Here is a 16,816-nt window from a genome sequence, read left to right on the forward strand (position 1 = left end):
GCTAGTTGGGTTTAAAGGGGAAAAAACTGAGCTCTGCGTGACATAAGACTGGAGTCTTAGTAAGTTAACCTGCTGAGTTCTGGAAATAACTCTAACATAATGTTGACTCCTTGGCAGGAATAAGGAGCTCTGCAGCTCTCTCATCCAGAGGTTCTAGAAGCATGGATGTGTTTGGAACATAGCAGAGGGTGTATTCTTACTAAAGTCACGCTAACTGCCTTCTGCGCACTCTGAGATGTTTAAAGCTCAGATTAATATCTGAGCTGAGATGTAGAAACGTGAGACAACATGATGCAGAGCTGCTCTTTTATTAAGTGATATGGAGGAGATCTTAGATTTATTTCAGATGAACCTGATTAAACAGGACATAACAGAGGTTAAATGTTTAAAGCACCTTTTGCCATCATTTCGTTCATATCTGTAACTGTTTCTCAAATTTGTCTTGATGATTTCTGTGGATTTCCATCATTCCTCCTGAAAACTTGTTGCCTTGTGAGAACAACCAAAGACTCCCACAGACTCCCTGTGACACAGCAAACTTCCAACATGGGAAATGTGACATTTGAGCACTTTATAGTCTGTAGGCGACTGTTTTCTGTTCTTTGTACTGTGGAGGCTTTACCAGCCATCAGTGAGGTGGAACTGTACTGAAAATACACTGAAGTTAAAGTTACATTTTTAACTCATTTAAAAGGGAAATGTGTCTATTTGAATAATGCTCTTTTTTAATATGGGTCTAAGTTTCTGAGAAAGTCTTTTTTTACTGTAAAATGTTGACTGTCACACCTGAACTTCATATTTATTTATGAAAATGAGAATATTTATATCCGCAGGTTGTTTTAATTCTGAAAACTAACATTTGTTACAGTAGTTCACATCATCTGTCCTCATAACTACTTTCATAAAATCCAACAAAGACCAGACTTTATCATGTTCATATTTAAACTGCAACCTGCAGGTTAACAATGTGAGTGACTTAAAGTGTAGAAACAAGTCCACAGACGTTTTTCTTTTAATTATGTGTCAATATATGTCGACTATGTGCAAGTAGTCCCCACAGGCAGTGTCCTTGCTGTAGGGACGACCAGGTAAGACATCTGATTCTCACATATAGATGGAACATTTGATGTCGCATTATGCCCAGTATTAATCACACATGTTTGTTCATGTTCCAGACAGGATAGTGAATGCTTTTATGCACAGTCCACTGTGTGGTTGTACAGCTCACGACTTAACTGAATATATTCCAACACCTGGCTCGTCTTCTTGCATCCAAATGTAGAACAAAATAGATGTTTGATCTGTAAAATCTGATGTAATGAACAGAATCCATGAGAGTTGTTTGATTTATTCATTTTAACCCTCCTCGGGCTCTGGGGACTCATCCCTCCATCAGACCTGCTGCCACTGATTTTCAGTCCACTTCTTGTGTCATTTGGCATAGCTCAGCCTTTTCTCCCCGTTTCCCCTCCTTAAGAACAGTTTCTTGACAGCCACCCTTCCATGGAGACCATTTCTGATGAGGCTTCATTGAACAGATGCATCTCTGGGAATCACCTGTTTTCTGCAGAAATGCTATTTCATGCATGTTAAACTGTTATTTTATAGATGCAACCAAAGAAATGGGAACAGATGACAAATTCTTCCCATCCCTGAATTTTAGCTTGAGCAGCTACTGATGCTGCAGCCCTTTTGGCCACCTGGTACCTGCTTCAGGTCAACCTCCTGAACAACCCAACACAAAAGGCCTTTTTCTTCAGCTTTAATTTTTCCCTACATGCTAATATTCACAAGCAGGTCCTATGCTACTGTCATGATAGGCAATGATGACCTTCTGGCCACACCTCTGCTATCGAGGCTCCTTTCAGTTTCCATGACCCAACCTCAATGGTAATGTATAGATTTAATAAAAACACTCTGCCTTGGGTTTCAGATGTCATGAACAGGGTCCTCCACTAGATGTTTGCCCCCCACCATCTGATCCAACTTACTTCCAGGTAGTGAGTAAGTGACAACATTGAACCTATAAGTTGTTGCCAAGCCACTTCACTAAAAGTAGCTGCCACATCTTTTGATTTGTGCAGCACAAGCTTCATTACAAGTATTCAAAGTTCAAGACCTTTGCAGCCACAGAAGATATTTATGAAGCCATCCTCGGTCATGGACTTGCAGAAACTACTGTCCAGGTTTCACATGGCCCCAGCATCTGATGGGTCTGCCCTTACCCAGAGCTGTAGGGTGAGGATTGCTACAGAGTGGAAGGCTGCGGCGACACGAAAACGTTTTTCACTGTAAACGATACTTTTTCTTATCGTTTCGCTGTCGCGGCCACACGGAGCCGGCGTTCCCACTATCCCAAAACGATAGTTTTTGAAAACGGGTTCCAGAGTGGGAAAGTTTGAAAACGGCCTCGTTTCGTTTCCATTGTTACAGCTAAAACGTTTTTGCGTCAGTCACACGTTAACGCTGTGAGCCAATTTTAACACTTCTCTATTGTCTCACAGCGTGGCGTGACACAGTGGCGTGTGTACTGCATCGTTTTCATCCGTTTTCGTCTGGACCTGAGTCTTTACAGCAGCGCGTTTCCGTGTGGTCGCAAGAATTTTCGTACCCGTTTTAAAAAAAAAAAAAAAACCTTGTTTCGTTTTCATGTAGCCGTAGCCTAAAGGTTTCCCCCTCAGCACAATATGCAGCAGTGGAATCTTCTGATAGAGCTCAAGGCCACACCTTTACCCACTGCTGTCAGAGAGCTGCAGTTGGCTTTTCAGCCATTTTTAGTTGGGAATGCATTCCAAGTTGAAGCCGTTAAGACCTTCACAAGCTCACCTTTGATCAGATACTGTCCTTAAGTTAATGCCAACGCCTTATTTATAGGATTAAGTCATCTCAACCTATCAGGCCCTCAACTATCCCCTCCAACCCACAACTGGATGACCCAGAGACGGCTAGGAGCCATTTGATGGAGCAACAAGGTATTCAAGTTAAAAGCCATTTATTCAAGCGGCAGCAGCAGCGATGCCTCTAGAATATGCAGATCTGCAAGACAAAGAAAGTCAGTCACCTACCAGCAGCTACAGAGAGCACACATGCAGAGTAAAATGAGCCTCACCAGAAAGATCCTCAGAAGCCGCTCTGAACTTGAACCTTGTGCTGAGATGTTTTGCCGTGGTCTGGCTCAGATTCTGTTGGGCTGTAGCGGAACTGGCTGAACAGCACACGCTTCTGGTTGTAGCGGGACCGAGATTTGTAAGCGTAGACTTGATCCTCGCCGGTCACAGGAGTGAAGACTGGCTCGTCCTCGCCGCTGGTGTCAGATGAAAGGCTCCAGCTCCCATCTTCAAACTGGTAATTGCTGCCAGGAGCTCCAGACTGACCTCCCTGAGCACCATGCTGCTGTGCTGCAGAACCACTGGTTCCAGCTGCTTTCTGATACGTTGGCTTAGATAGAGCTTGTCCATAAACTGAATACATGGGCGAGAAAACGGAGAATCAAGAAAAGCCTTCCATTTACACCCCGAGTCAATTTAAACTGCTTTTAGTTGCTGAGCTTTGATTGGGATCGGCTTACCGCTTTGTGCAGGAATGCAGGTGATGCTTCCAATCAGCACACAAGAAATCCACAAAACCCTGCAGAAACAGGGACATCTCATATGAAGTTCTGAGTACATTTAGAGACCAGTGGGGTCCAACCACCACCTCCCCTTAGCATGCCCAGTCCTGTTGAGCTTAACTGCATATTCATAGTGTAATGCTGCGACCAAATGAGGTTCTGCTTGCCTCAGACATTTAAGGCAGCAGAGGTTCAGTGCCACCACTTAGAAGCACTGGGACAGACTAGAAGTTACTCACCTCATTCTGCTGCAATATAATTAAAGCTTGCCTGGGACCTGCTGCTGCCAAACTGCACTAACACAAAGTTCAGAGCCCTGTGACACTAACCTGAAGCTGCAGGAGCTGCTTTCATATGATCCTCAGTGCAGAGGGAACTGATTGCTCAGCGGTAACAGCTGCTGCTGAAAGGTGCAAGGCTGCAGTTAACTGGCAACAATGCACTAACATATCGTCGCTGTCAGATACAGACCACGTATCTCCATTTTTTTTAATTTTGAGTTTTTTCGACCAATAGAATCTCCAAGTTCATGTCCTTATACCGTACACGTCACGTATGTACATGACCAATGAAAGATTGTGAAATCACGTCACCAGTTTTTCGCGTAAATCCATTTGATGACAAAGCTGTCCGTCATGCCACGTAAGTCCCTCCTCCTCCTCTCCCTTTCGATGGTGCGTGCGTCAAGCTGAAGCGAGCAGCCAACCAGCGTCGTGTAAACAAACACTGAGGTAAAGTGAAATTTTTGTCAACTATGTTCTTGCTTATCCTTGCTGAAATATATTTACAACTGTTATCTATCGATGTTGACATGATTGTTGCCTATGTCTAGGGTTTGAATTGTCACAAAAGTAGCGTCTCCAAAAGGCCAGCTTTCACCACAGATAGCGAGCTAGCTATCTAGCTTGCTAAGGTCTGGTGAAAATAACACCGGTCTCGTTTAGATTTAGTCCTTACTCACACTTATCAAATTACTTTGTGTAATATTCGTGGATTAAAGTTTTCCGTTACTGTGACAGATTTCCGTCAACTGAATTGTCTATGTCAATTTACTTTCCGTCAGCTGAACTCAAATGGGATATCAGTGCTGATCGGAGACTGGGGGGCGAGAGGTGGCGACTGGTAGTGTTTGCCTACGAATTTAGCTGGTGTGAATCCATTCACCAAAACATGTTGTCAAATACAGTCTGGTGAGGCATCTGATCAAGTACTTTATCCCGCTATTCCTTGTTTAGATCACACAGTGTGTTCCGTGTTGAGGGCTAAGCTATGGCTCCATTGTTGTTTACGAAGGGGTACAGGGGGAATACTCGATCGGATGCCGAACCGGTAAAGAGTTCAGTCAGATTACTTTTTTGCTTTAATCCCTGGATATTACGGTCATGACGATTGTCACTAGGAAATACCATGCGCCTATGCATTCAACTTGGACGACGCCAAAGCATTTCTAAAAGTGGTGCTAGCTTGCTACGTGTGTGGAGATGTTAATGTACAGGTTTCCCGAATGACGCAAGGTTATGTGATGTTATGTTGTGACATGGCGCGATATATTTTTTATTATCTGCATTTCTCCCTCCCTTCAGGATGTCATCATTTTCTTTAAAAGAGATCTGCGAGCTTGTGAACGTGAGGTATGATAGGGCACTTGAGGCAAGCGTCAGGGATGAAGAAGGTTTGTAGTTTGCAGGAAGCTAGAATTGAGAAAGTCAGACAGGAACGTGAACACTGTTTATTGTTATTCTAATGGTTAACCTCTCTGTCATTCTTAGCTGGAAGCGACAGAAACACAGAGACATCTGATGACAGTCTTTATATTATATTCAGTAGGCTACATTAAGCATTTTATTTTTCTTATTTTTAGATTCGTCATCAATCTCCTCCAAGGACTCAGACATAGCTTCCAGTGAAGGTAAGCATTTTATTCTTCTGATGGACTATACTAGAGTCTCCATTTCATTGGTTTTGGGTTTTCTCATGTCATTAGTAACTACAAACCTAATTCTGCTATTCTCTGCCTGTGATAACTTGATTACCAGTCAAAATTAATGCAGTGAATAACGTGAACAGTGTATTTATTCCACTGGATCTGTTCATTATGTCTTCTGCTTCACTTTTAAGACTCACTTGATGATTACATTCCAGACGGAGAGAATACAGGTAAGTTATTTATCTTTATTTATTTATTTAGTTCTGACATACCAATGGGCTCAGCCACACACAAACCACAATGCTAAACTTAAACAGTTATCCACTCTTGTCATTTTTAGACTAACAAAGTGAAAATGATGACTGTAACCCGGGGACATCTGCTGGTATGTACATTGCTCAAATTAGATAAGCTGCACATTAAACTTGGTCATTTTTACACTTCTCTCAGTAATTTGCAAACACAGCTAAACCTAACTACATGACAACACACACACACACACACACACACACACACACTGTATCTGATCTATTACCAACATACTAAGCAACCATAGAAGACGAATGTGGATTTTGTTCATCTATTTTTTTTAATCATTTTTCTTTTCATCAGATGATGATGCTGTTTGGGCCAACCCTTCACGTTGGAAAGCAAATGTTCAGAAAAAAAGGAGGGTGATGGGTCAATCATACCTTGGAAGGAGAAGAAACGGAAACATCATCAAAGAAGAAAGAAAAATGGGGGAGAGGTGCCAGAGTGCGTCCTGCCAGAAATCAAAACAAATCCATTGCTGCGAAATTGATGAAGGGCAGAGGAAGGAAATTTTTAGATATTTTTGGGAGAAATTGGACTGGAAAGAGAGGAGGATGTATGTGAAAACAATGGTGGAAGTGAGCTGTGTTAAACGGCGCCGAACAGAAGCAGTCACATCCCGAAGGTCAGCTTCTCTGTTCTGTTTCTTACTTGTAGATGGAAAAAGGATGAGGGTCTGCCAGCGGATGTTCCTGTCTACACTTGGGATCAGGCAGTGGACATTCCTGAAGTGGGTAGGGAGAAGGGGAGATAGTCCCAAGAAGACAGAGAGGGTGAGGGTGACTACTGAGGAGCATAACTTTGTAAACACATTTCTTTCAAATCTTCCAAAAGTGCCGTCACATTATTGTAGGTCCTCCTCATCCAAGCTGTATTTGGAGCCTTACTTCAAATCCATTTCTCATCTTCATTCACTGTACCAGCAGGCCTGTTCAGACAACAGCATCAGAGCACTATCACGACAGGTTTTCACAGTTGCGTTCAACCAACTGAATCTTTCGCTATTCCATCCGAAAAAAGATCAATGCGACACCTGTTGTGCATTCAAAGCCAGGAACATCGAGGCTGCTGTGTGGGAGAAACACCAAAAGAAAAAAGATGATGCTAGTGAAGAAAAGGAAAATGATAAACAACTGGCTACCAACACCTGCTTAGTGGCGTGCATGGACCTGCAGAGCCTTCTCCTGTGCCCAAAACTTCAAGCGTCTGCCCTGTACTACAAGATGAAGCTTGGTGTCCACAACTTTACCATCTACAATATGGCATCGCATGCGGCAAAAAATTACCTGTGGCATGAGGGTGAGGCGGGGCTCTCTGCCAGTGAATTTGTCTCGTGTATTGTACACTTTCTGAAATCCCAAGCCTCTTACACAGAGTTTGTCCTCTGGAGTGATGGATGTGGCTACCAAAATAGGAACCTCGTCCTCAGCAATGCACTGCTGAAGTTTGCAACAGAGATGAAGAAAACTGTTACTCAGAAGTACCTGGAAAGAGGCCACACGCAAATGGAGTGCGATTCAGTGCACAGCGTCATAGAGAGGAAGATGCGGGATCGGGATGTCCATGTTCCCGCAGAGTATGCAGCGGTCATCCGCGGAGCTCGTTCCCGCCCCTTTCCTTATGATGTGCAATACGTTGACCACAGCTTTTTCCAAGACTTCAGCAAAGTCAACTTCTGCAAGTCTCTCCGACCAGGCAGCAAAGTAGGAGATCCGACAGTGCATGACCTCCGAGCAATCAGGTTTTTCTTTTATAGATGTGTTTTCCATTAATACATAACCGTAAACAATAGCCATATCAAACTGAATTGTTTTGATTTATAAATTTAAACCGCCTTCTGATTTCGTCTTATCGCTTTGCTCTTTGTTCCCCAATACCACTTTTTTAATCTGTTCTAGGTACAACATTGATGGCAGCATGGAGTACAAATTGCTCCACTCTGATCCCTGGCAGCCCTACTCCATCCCATCGCTGAGGAAACCATGCGTCACTGTGGTCCCACTCCATCCATCCCGTCCAAAAATTAAAGCAACGAAGTTCAAACATCTTCAGGAACTGAAGCACGTTGTACCGAAGGATTTTCATCCATTTTATGACTCACTGTCCCATGACTGATCACTTACAATAGCACACACACTAGCACGTGCATACACACACAACAGCGCACGCAAACACACACATGACGAGCTCTGGATTCTGGTGCCTAAGTTTTAAAGGAGAACTCCGGTATTTTCAACATTAAGCCTCTTTTCTGAGTCGTCTGCAATGTTTTAGAACCCCCCTCACCGCTTTTTTGATGTTTACTGCTGTCTCCGGTATTTGCCTAATTTTGATTCTTCTCAACCTGCTTCAGAATGGCAAGTCATGCGCATGTCCAGAAAGGTCCGTAAAAGCACCATAAACGTCCGTTTTCAAAATAATCAACTCACCGGAGTTGATTATTATTTGGCAGCTCGTTCATGCTCGCACTCTTTTCTTAGCGGTGGCGGAGTAATATCAACGAACATCTAGTACAAAATGTCAAATAAAACACGACAGAAGCAACTTTTCGCCACGAAATTTGATATGGATTACCAGTGCACACCAGTGAGTTGATGATTTTGAAAACGGACGTTTATTGTGCTTTTACGGACCTTTCTGGACATGCGCATGACTTGCCATTCTGAAGCAGGTTGAGAAGAATCAAAATTAGGCAAATACCGGAGACAGTAGTAAAAATCAAAAAAGCGGGGAGGGGGGTTCTAAAACATTGCAGACGACTCAGAAAAGAGGCTTAATGTTGAAAATACCGGAGTTCTCCTTTAACGGGTTATGTTTTGTAAAATATTGATTGAAATTTCTGTGTTTGATTGTGCCTGGAGACCTTCCCCCACCACATATCAGTTTGTGTGTCTGTTGTTGAAATGTACAAGTGTTTTTATACTTAGAAATATCCACATGTGAATGTGGTTTAGATGTTTTCTTAATAAAATGTAGGCAATTTATTTTATGAATGGAATGTCTAGCCTCAGTTTTTCCTTAAGCAATGTAATGGTGTTCAAGATAATGTAGCCAAACTTGTTTGATTGCCATCAACCAAGCGTTTAATGTCAGCCTGTTTTACCTTTTTACACAATGTGTTAGCAGTGTTGACCCTAATTTCTTGCTCGCTTTATTCACATGAAGTACAAATTATTCAACTCTGAATTTCCTGATGCAACTTCAATGTTACTCGTCTTGCAATAAGCGCAAAATGAATTACGGAGAGTCAGTTTAAAATTGCTAATGCCTTGACGTACGTTGACAGTGCCAAGGTTACTCGTATAGCAGTACGAGCTAAATAAACGTTTCTTTGATTGTCCTGGACATAACTTTAGTCTAACTCTAAACCAGTCGATAGAAACATTTTTCATCCTGATATCTGAAACCCAGGAGTGCCGAAAATCACGGTGAGTCAGTTTAAAATTGTCAATGCGGACGGCGTGCCTTTCCGTTATCCAAGCGCAGTGCACCACATATTAGCGACCACCCTTGATTTTTTTTTTTTTAAAGTAGGCTATATTTCAGCAAAATGATGATTATATTCCCACGCTACAATAGGCTACATGTAGGCCTATGACAGATTGATTTGTCATATCACACAGCGCAGCTTGACTACTTTGGAATGCCGTGTTTTCATCAGGGGAAATAGATGTTACGGTTATACGTGTTTTTAATCGGACAGAAACAGTTTCGGATGTGCACGTATATCCTTTTATACTCGATTTAGGTACAGTGACGATTAAATTACTACACCAACAAGAACATGATGCCAATTAAAGGCATTAAGCCAAGTATGACAACGCTGACCTCCACTGTTGTGGAGTTTCGCTGTTTTTTTCACCTCCTGAAAAGTAGCATTTTTGGACATACGTGTTCTGTATCGGACAGCGACGATATGCAGCATCTCAGTGTTATGTCAATAAATAGATAATAATCAGGAACTCGTGAGTATTATGTATTTTATTTACATGTATAAATATTATATTATAAATATAAATGATCAAATATTCTGAACTGCTGATATACGTGATAATAATAACAATAACAATGGTAGCTGCTCTCAATATGTGAAATCTCTCTCATAGTTCATTATTAGTAGGCTAATTGATGAATAAACATCCTGCTGCTGAATATGTGTTTAAAAGATAAATAAATCAGAAGGAAACCTGCAGAAGAAAGTCTTCTAACAGCTGTCTCTCTGTGTTTATTGGCATACAGCACGGTTAGTGAGATCCAGATCCATGTGGGCACTCAGGACGGATTTAAATAGCGACTCTGAATGGACGGGAAACCCGCACTGAAGGCCCAGTGAGCCAAAGCACGGCCGCCACTGAAAAATATATTTGAAACCCGTCAATATGCTAACTTTGCGTGTTTACCTCTATAACTGATGTTATATATAAAACAGAGCACATGGTCAATTAGCTTTTTAAAAATCTTTATTTTAAAGAAAACGATCAAAACAAGAGTTTTTCTGGAAGAGATTTAAATAAGTTCTGAATATGCATAGAAGAGAGGTTACATTTGAGTCTATTTTCTTTGTAAAAAACTTAAAACAAAAACCTGAAGTCTGCACACTGAGAAAAACTGGTTTTGAGGATATTTATGAAATTTCCTCCTACACAGCAAATTGAGAAGAGTTGAATTCTTGGTGTTAAACTAGACATACACTAGTAGAGTTAATTATACTCTGGATAGAGTTAATCCATTATAATTAACTCTCAGTAGATAAATAGTTGTTGTCAAAACCGAGTGTAAAAAAGGAAGTGTCACTGAATCAAACCTCTAAGTGTAAATGTTTAATTATTAACTTAATTATTTTATTATGAACTTTTTAATCTAAACTCTGATCCTGTATTTCACACCTCAAGTGTGACCCCATAACCCCCACCCCATGTACGAACACCGCTCTGCTGAAGCAAGAACTGTCTCGACTCAGTCTCTACTCAATCGGTCTACTGAAGAAAGAGCAACATCTCAACTTTTAACGGTTACACTGTTCGGTAAGTACATGAAGTAGCCTAGTAGGCCTATCTGATGATATTGTATTTTATATTAATATTACTCTTCGGGCACCCGGTCATTTTGGAACGGTAACTTTACTCGTCGCTTTTACTAACCACCCTAACACCTGCTTAATGAGCTAGAGGTTAGCATGCCTGTTCTCACTGTAACATAAAAAGTGAGATACGCCAGTAAACGGTAAGTTTTGCCTGACGTTTTGGCTGAGTGAGACGAGTCATGCACTTTGTAACCATAGATATAAAACGTCATAAGATGATGCTAATGTTCGGAGTTTCTAGCTAGCGTGCTAAAGTGGTGCTAACGCTAGCAAGATTGTAACACACTCCTCTGGGAGAGCAAGGATAAATAGAAGCATCGTAAATGAATATGCAAGAAGAAACCAAAAAAGATTCAACTAGCAACACAGAGGTGTGACGTCACACACCACAGATCCTCTCAGCTGGAATTGATCAATCGTGCAATCTGGTGTCATTTGATAACTTTCTAGCCTACTATACTCATCTTCTTTCCAGAATGCAACCATGACAGCACACACCTGAAGGTTCCACCGAGCTTTGAACTCAGATCACTGGATTCAGAGTCCAGAGTGCTGACCTTTACACCATGGAACCCCTTCCACAGTCAATTTACGCTCTCAGTCATGCAAATGCTTGACAATGAAAGGGTTTTAGCAACGTGATTTTTTTGTCAATTTTTCAGTGATACTCTTACAGCTTGTATTCTCAGAATTGGCACGACAGTCAAGCAACACATTCTGTATCTTCTTCAATGGTCAAAGGCTAGAATCCGCCTGTCAAACGGAGGAACGGGGTTTGATTCCTTGACCGAAGGTTGCCATTTTCGCTCAGCAGCGAAGGATTCGCCAAAGTCCGTTTCACACCATAGCATCAGAAAATCTTTTGAAAACCTGCAAAAATTGACTTTACATGTCAAGAATAGCAGATGAGGCTCCCCTCCTATCCATAATTGTGAATATGTTGATGTTCCTATCATTAATGTGCAGTCATAATTCTTCACACAAGGATGAAATAAATAATGGAGGAGCAAGTAATGTTTCCGCCCAGTTTCGAACTGAGGACCTTTCGCGTGTGAGGCGAACGTGATAACCACTACACTACGGAACCTGAAGCCATGCCTATTCATGAGTGTTCCGGAAGGCAAAGAATGAGGTAAGTTTTACCAAATTTTGTTGCTTGCGGAAAGAGTTCGTGGAGTCGCAACCAATTGAGTCAGAAGTGGGATTGTAACACACTCATCTGGGAGAGCATGGATAAATAGAAGCATCGTTAATGAATATGCAAGAAGAAACCAGAAAAGATTCAACTAGCAACACAAAGGTGTGACGTCACATACCACAGATCCTCTCAGCTGCAATTGAGCACTCTGGTGTCATTTCACAAGTGACTAGCCTACTCAAATCATCTTCTTTCCAGAACGCAACCATGACAGCACACACCTGAAGGTTCCACCGAGATTTGAACTCGGATCACTGGATTCAGAGTCCAGAGTGCTGACCTTTACACCATGGAACCCCTTCCACAGTCAATTTACGCTCTCAGTCATGCAAATGCTTGAAAGTGAAAGGGTTTTGGCAACGTGTTTTTTTGTCAATTTTTCAGTGATACTCTTACAGCTTGTATTCTCAGAATTGGCACGACAGTCAAGCAACACATTCTGTATCTTTGCTGGTCAAAGGTTAGAATCAGCCTGTCAAGGTGAGGAACAGGGTTCGATTCCTTGACGGAAGGCTGCCATTTTCGCTCAGCAGCTAGGGATTCGCCAAAGTCTGTTTCACACCAAAGCATTGGAAAATCTTTTGAAAACCTGCAAAAATTGACTTTACATCTCAAGAATAGCAGATGAGGCTCCCCTCCTATCCATAATTATGAATATGTTGATATTGCTATCATTAACGTGCAGTCATACATCTTCACACAAGGATGAAATAAATAATGGAGGAGCAAGTAATGTTTCCGCCCAGTTTCAAACTGAGGACCTTTCGCGTGTTAGGCGAACGTGATAACCACTACACTACGGAAACTGAAGCCATGCCTATTCATTAGTGTTCCGGAAGCCAAAGAATGAGGTAAGTTTTCCCAAATTTTGTTGCTTGCGGAAAGAGTTTGTGGAGTCGCAACAAATTGAGTCAGAAGTGGGATTGTAACACACTCCTGTGGGAGAGCATGGATAAATAGAAGCATCGTAAATGAATATGCAAGAAGAAACCAAAAAAGATTCAACTCGCAACACAGAGGTGTGACGTCACATACCACAGATCCTCTCAGCTGCAATTGAGCACTCTGGTGTCATTTCACAAGTGACTAGCCTACTCAACTCATCTTCTTTCCAGAACGCAACCATGACAGTGTGATGGGGTGCACTAGGTCATTTCCTGAACACACCTCTGTGTTCAGGCCACTCCCTTCCCCTGATTAGGCTGAGGGCATTTAAAGCACCTGTGGCCTCCTGACTTTCTTTGTCTGCCTCTTTCTCCTCTGGCTGTTGCTGGTCTTGGTTTCCTCTCCCTTTTGGCCTAGTCTTACTGGTGTCTGCATCTAGGTAGGAAGAAAGATATATATGAACTGTGTGTTACAAGAAAGTGGTACTAATTTGAATTTTCCTTTTTCTTATAGTTGGAAGCACACCTTGCAGTGGCTTAGCCTGTGCACCTTTTTATCTAGGTTGTCGGCTGCTGTTTTGCCTGGGTTTTAGCTTGCTTTTAAGATTATTTCGGACCAACTGGCGTTTTTAACTGTTTAATATTGTGTTTTTCTCTTTTCTTTTAGTGGCATTAGTCGGCTTTAGCGGAGGCTAGGCACGGTAGTGTGGTTCCCCTTCACAAGTTTGTAGTGTTAAAGTTCACTGGGACACAGTTTGCAGTGCTGCACCATTTTGTTATGATTGCTGAGAGCACGCGTGGTGAGTAAGTTGTTGCACTCCTGGAACACACCCTTCGGTAGGCTGCCTCCCTATAGCTGGCTTCTGTTCACCCCTTTTGTTAATTTCAGCATAAATGTTTATTCTTTTTTTTTTTAAAGAATAAATTTTGGTGCTTGTAAAAGATATTTTTTAATAAATGTTATATTTTCATAAGTTGAGTTATTTTGTGCCATTAATTCCTTTTCTTTTCAGATCTTCATTTAGTAATTATTTTGATTGAAATTAATAAACATCTTATTTTGGAACCACGTTTCTGTCCTGTATATTTGGGTACTGAACTTGTGTTGTCCGCTTGTTGTAAGAGATTTCCTGGGGTGAAATCCCCCAGGTGGCGTTGTCCTTCACCTCCCCTCGCCACTGTTGCTGTTTTAACATCTGCTTTAACTCTGCCAATTCAGACCTCGTGTCTAAATTACTTGACCCTGAATGTGGACCTCCTGCCACTGCAAACTGAAAGCCTGCCGCAGATGAAACAGAGTGGCTCCTACCCTTGACACCTCCTGGCATCCCCTCCCGCTCCACCTGATGGCCTCGCTACGAACCTCAAGTAGAGTGGCTTCGGGATGGCGTCGGACAAACTGCTTTAATTCCCTACGTAGGGCACAATCACACACATGTTCAACAAATTGGTCACGCATTAACATATGGGAATTGGGAAAGCCAGAGGGAGCATTTGTCACAACTTTGTCCATCAGACACATCAGAGCATGGGAGAACTCCTGTAAAGTCTCATCGTCCTGCTGCTTTCTGGAGAAGAAATCCTCCTGCAATGAGATATAGGATTTAGAACACCCATACAACTCCTGAAGGATAACAAGAATTTTCTCTGGATTGCTCCTTTCTTCCCTAGGGCGATATCTTATCTCCTCTCTCGCCTCACTTTCCAGATGATCATAAATAAACAGTGCTTGATCAGCCCTAGACAGGTGGCGGGCACGCATACATGCTTGAATTTCCTCTGCCCATTCATTGATGCTTAAACCAGTCCTTCCTCTAAACATCGGACACTTTCTGTCTCGAGGAACATAAAACAGTCGTTCAACTACTGGGGCACTAGAGGATGGGGGAGGAGCAGCAGAGTCATTTGATGCAGCACTGGTTCCTGGGGCTTCATCCTGCTCTCGCAGCAACCGGTTCTCCGCCTGCAGTTGCTGATTTAGCTCCTCCATGATGAAGGAAACAAGAGAGGTTAGCCAGAGGAGAAAGAGGCAGACAAAGAAAGTCAGGAGGCCACAGGTGCTTTAAATGCCCTCAGCCTAATCAGGGGAAGGGAGTGGCCTGAACACAGAGGTGTGTTCAGGAAATGACCTAGTGCACCCCATCACAACAGCACACACCTGAAGGTTCCACCGAGATTTGAACTCGGATCACTGGATTCAAAGTCCAGAGTGCTGACCTTTACACCATGGAACCCCTTCCACAGTCAATTTACTCTCTGTCATGCAAATGCTTGAAAGTGAAAGGGTTTTGGCAACATGTTTTTTTGTCAATTTTTCAGTGATACTCTTACAGCTTGTATTCTCAGAATTGGCACGACAATCAAGCAACACATTCTGTATCTTTGCTGGTCAAAGGTTAGAATCCGCCTGTCAAGCAGAGGAACAGGGTTCGCTTCCTTGACGGAAGGCTGCCATTTTCGCTCAGCAACTAGGTATTCGCCAAAGTCCGTTTCACACCATAGCATGAGAAAATCTTTTGAAAACCTGCAAAAATTTACTTTACATGTCAACAATAGCAGATGACGCTCCCCTCCTATCCATAATTATGAATATGTTGATGTTGCTATCATTAAAGTGCAGTCATACATCTTCACACAAGGATGAAATAAATAAAGGAGGAGCAAGTAATGTTTCCGCCCAGTTTCGAACTGAGGACCTTTCGCGTGTGAGGCGAACGTGATAACCACTACACTACGGAAACTGAAGCCATGCCTATTCACTAGTGTTCCGGAAGCCAAAGAATGAGGTAAGTTTTCCCAAATTTTGTTGCTCGCGGAAAGAGTTTGTGGAGTCACAACAAATTGAGTCAGAAGTAGGATTGTAACACACTCCTCTGGGAGAGCATGGATAAATAGAAGCATCGTAAATGAATATGCAAGAAGAAACCAAAAAAGATTCAACTAGCAACACAGAGGTGTGACGTCACATACCACAAATCCTCTCAGCTGGATTTGAGCACTCTGGTGTCATTTCTCAGCTGACAAGCTTACTCAACTCATCTTCTTTCCAGAACACAACCATGACAGCACACACCTGAAGGTTCCACCGAGATTTGAACTCGTATCACTGGATTCAGAGTCCAGAGTGCTGACCTTTACACCATGGAACCCCTTCCACAGTCAATTTACGCTCTCAGTCATGCAAATGCTTGACAATGAAAGGGTTTTAGCAACGTGTTTTTTTTGTCAATTTTTCAGTGATAGTCTTACAGCTTGTATTCTCAGAATTGGCACGACAATCAAGCGACACATTCTGTATCTTCTTTAATGGTCAAAGGTTAGAATCCGCCTGTCAAGCGGAGGAACAGGGTTCGATTCCTTGACGGAAGGCTGCCATTTTCGCTCAGCAGCTAGGTATTCGCCAAAGTCCGTTTCACACCATAGCATGAGAAAATCTTTTGAAAACCTGCAAAAATTTACTTTACATGTCAAGAATAGCAGATGAAGCTCCCCTCCTATCCATAATTATGAATATGTTGATGTTGCTATCATTAACGTGCAGTCATACATCTTCACACAAGGATGAAATAAATAATGGAGGAGCAAGTAATGTTTCCGCCCAGTTTCGAACTGAGGACCTTTCGCGTGTGAGGCAAACGTGATAACCACTACACTACGGAAACTGAAGCCATACCTGTTCACTAGTGTTCCGGAAGCCTAAGAATGAGGTAAGTTTTCCCAAATTTTGTTGCTCGCGGAAAGAGTTTGTGGAGTCGCAACAAATTGAGTCAGAAGTGGGATTGTAACACACTCCTCTGGGAGA

The 16,816-nt window shown here is 42.3% G+C and overlaps 6 non-coding genes across 6 annotated transcripts; all 6 read right to left on the reverse strand.

Annotated features, from left to right (window-relative positions):
* Positions 1-11,946: 11,946 nt before the first annotated feature.
* trnav-cac (transfer RNA valine (anticodon CAC)) lies at positions 11,947-12,019 on the reverse strand. The gene has a single exon. It is a non-coding gene; the product is annotated as a tRNA-Val (tRNA).
* Positions 12,020-12,355: 336 nt separating this feature from the next.
* On the reverse strand, positions 12,356-12,427 carry trnaq-cug (transfer RNA glutamine (anticodon CUG)). The gene has a single exon. It is a non-coding gene; the product is annotated as a tRNA-Gln (tRNA).
* Positions 12,428-12,863: 436 nt separating this feature from the next.
* Positions 12,864-12,936, reverse strand: trnav-aac (transfer RNA valine (anticodon AAC)). Its single transcript has one exon. It is a non-coding gene; the product is annotated as a tRNA-Val (tRNA).
* Positions 12,937-15,176: 2,240 nt separating this feature from the next.
* trnaq-uug (transfer RNA glutamine (anticodon UUG)) lies at positions 15,177-15,248 on the reverse strand. Its single transcript has one exon. It is a non-coding gene; the product is annotated as a tRNA-Gln (tRNA).
* Positions 15,249-15,682: 434 nt separating this feature from the next.
* trnav-cac (transfer RNA valine (anticodon CAC)) lies at positions 15,683-15,755 on the reverse strand. The gene has a single exon. It is a non-coding gene; the product is annotated as a tRNA-Val (tRNA).
* An 848-nt stretch (positions 15,756-16,603) lies between these two features.
* trnav-cac (transfer RNA valine (anticodon CAC)) lies at positions 16,604-16,676 on the reverse strand. Its single transcript has one exon. It is a non-coding gene; the product is annotated as a tRNA-Val (tRNA).
* Positions 16,677-16,816: the final 140 nt, after the last annotated feature.

The sequence above is a fragment of the Odontesthes bonariensis genome, chromosome 11 (genome assembly GCF_027942865.1).
Source record: "Odontesthes bonariensis isolate fOdoBon6 chromosome 11, fOdoBon6.hap1, whole genome shotgun sequence".
Taxonomy (NCBI): Eukaryota; Metazoa; Chordata; class Actinopteri; order Atheriniformes; family Atherinopsidae; genus Odontesthes; species Odontesthes bonariensis.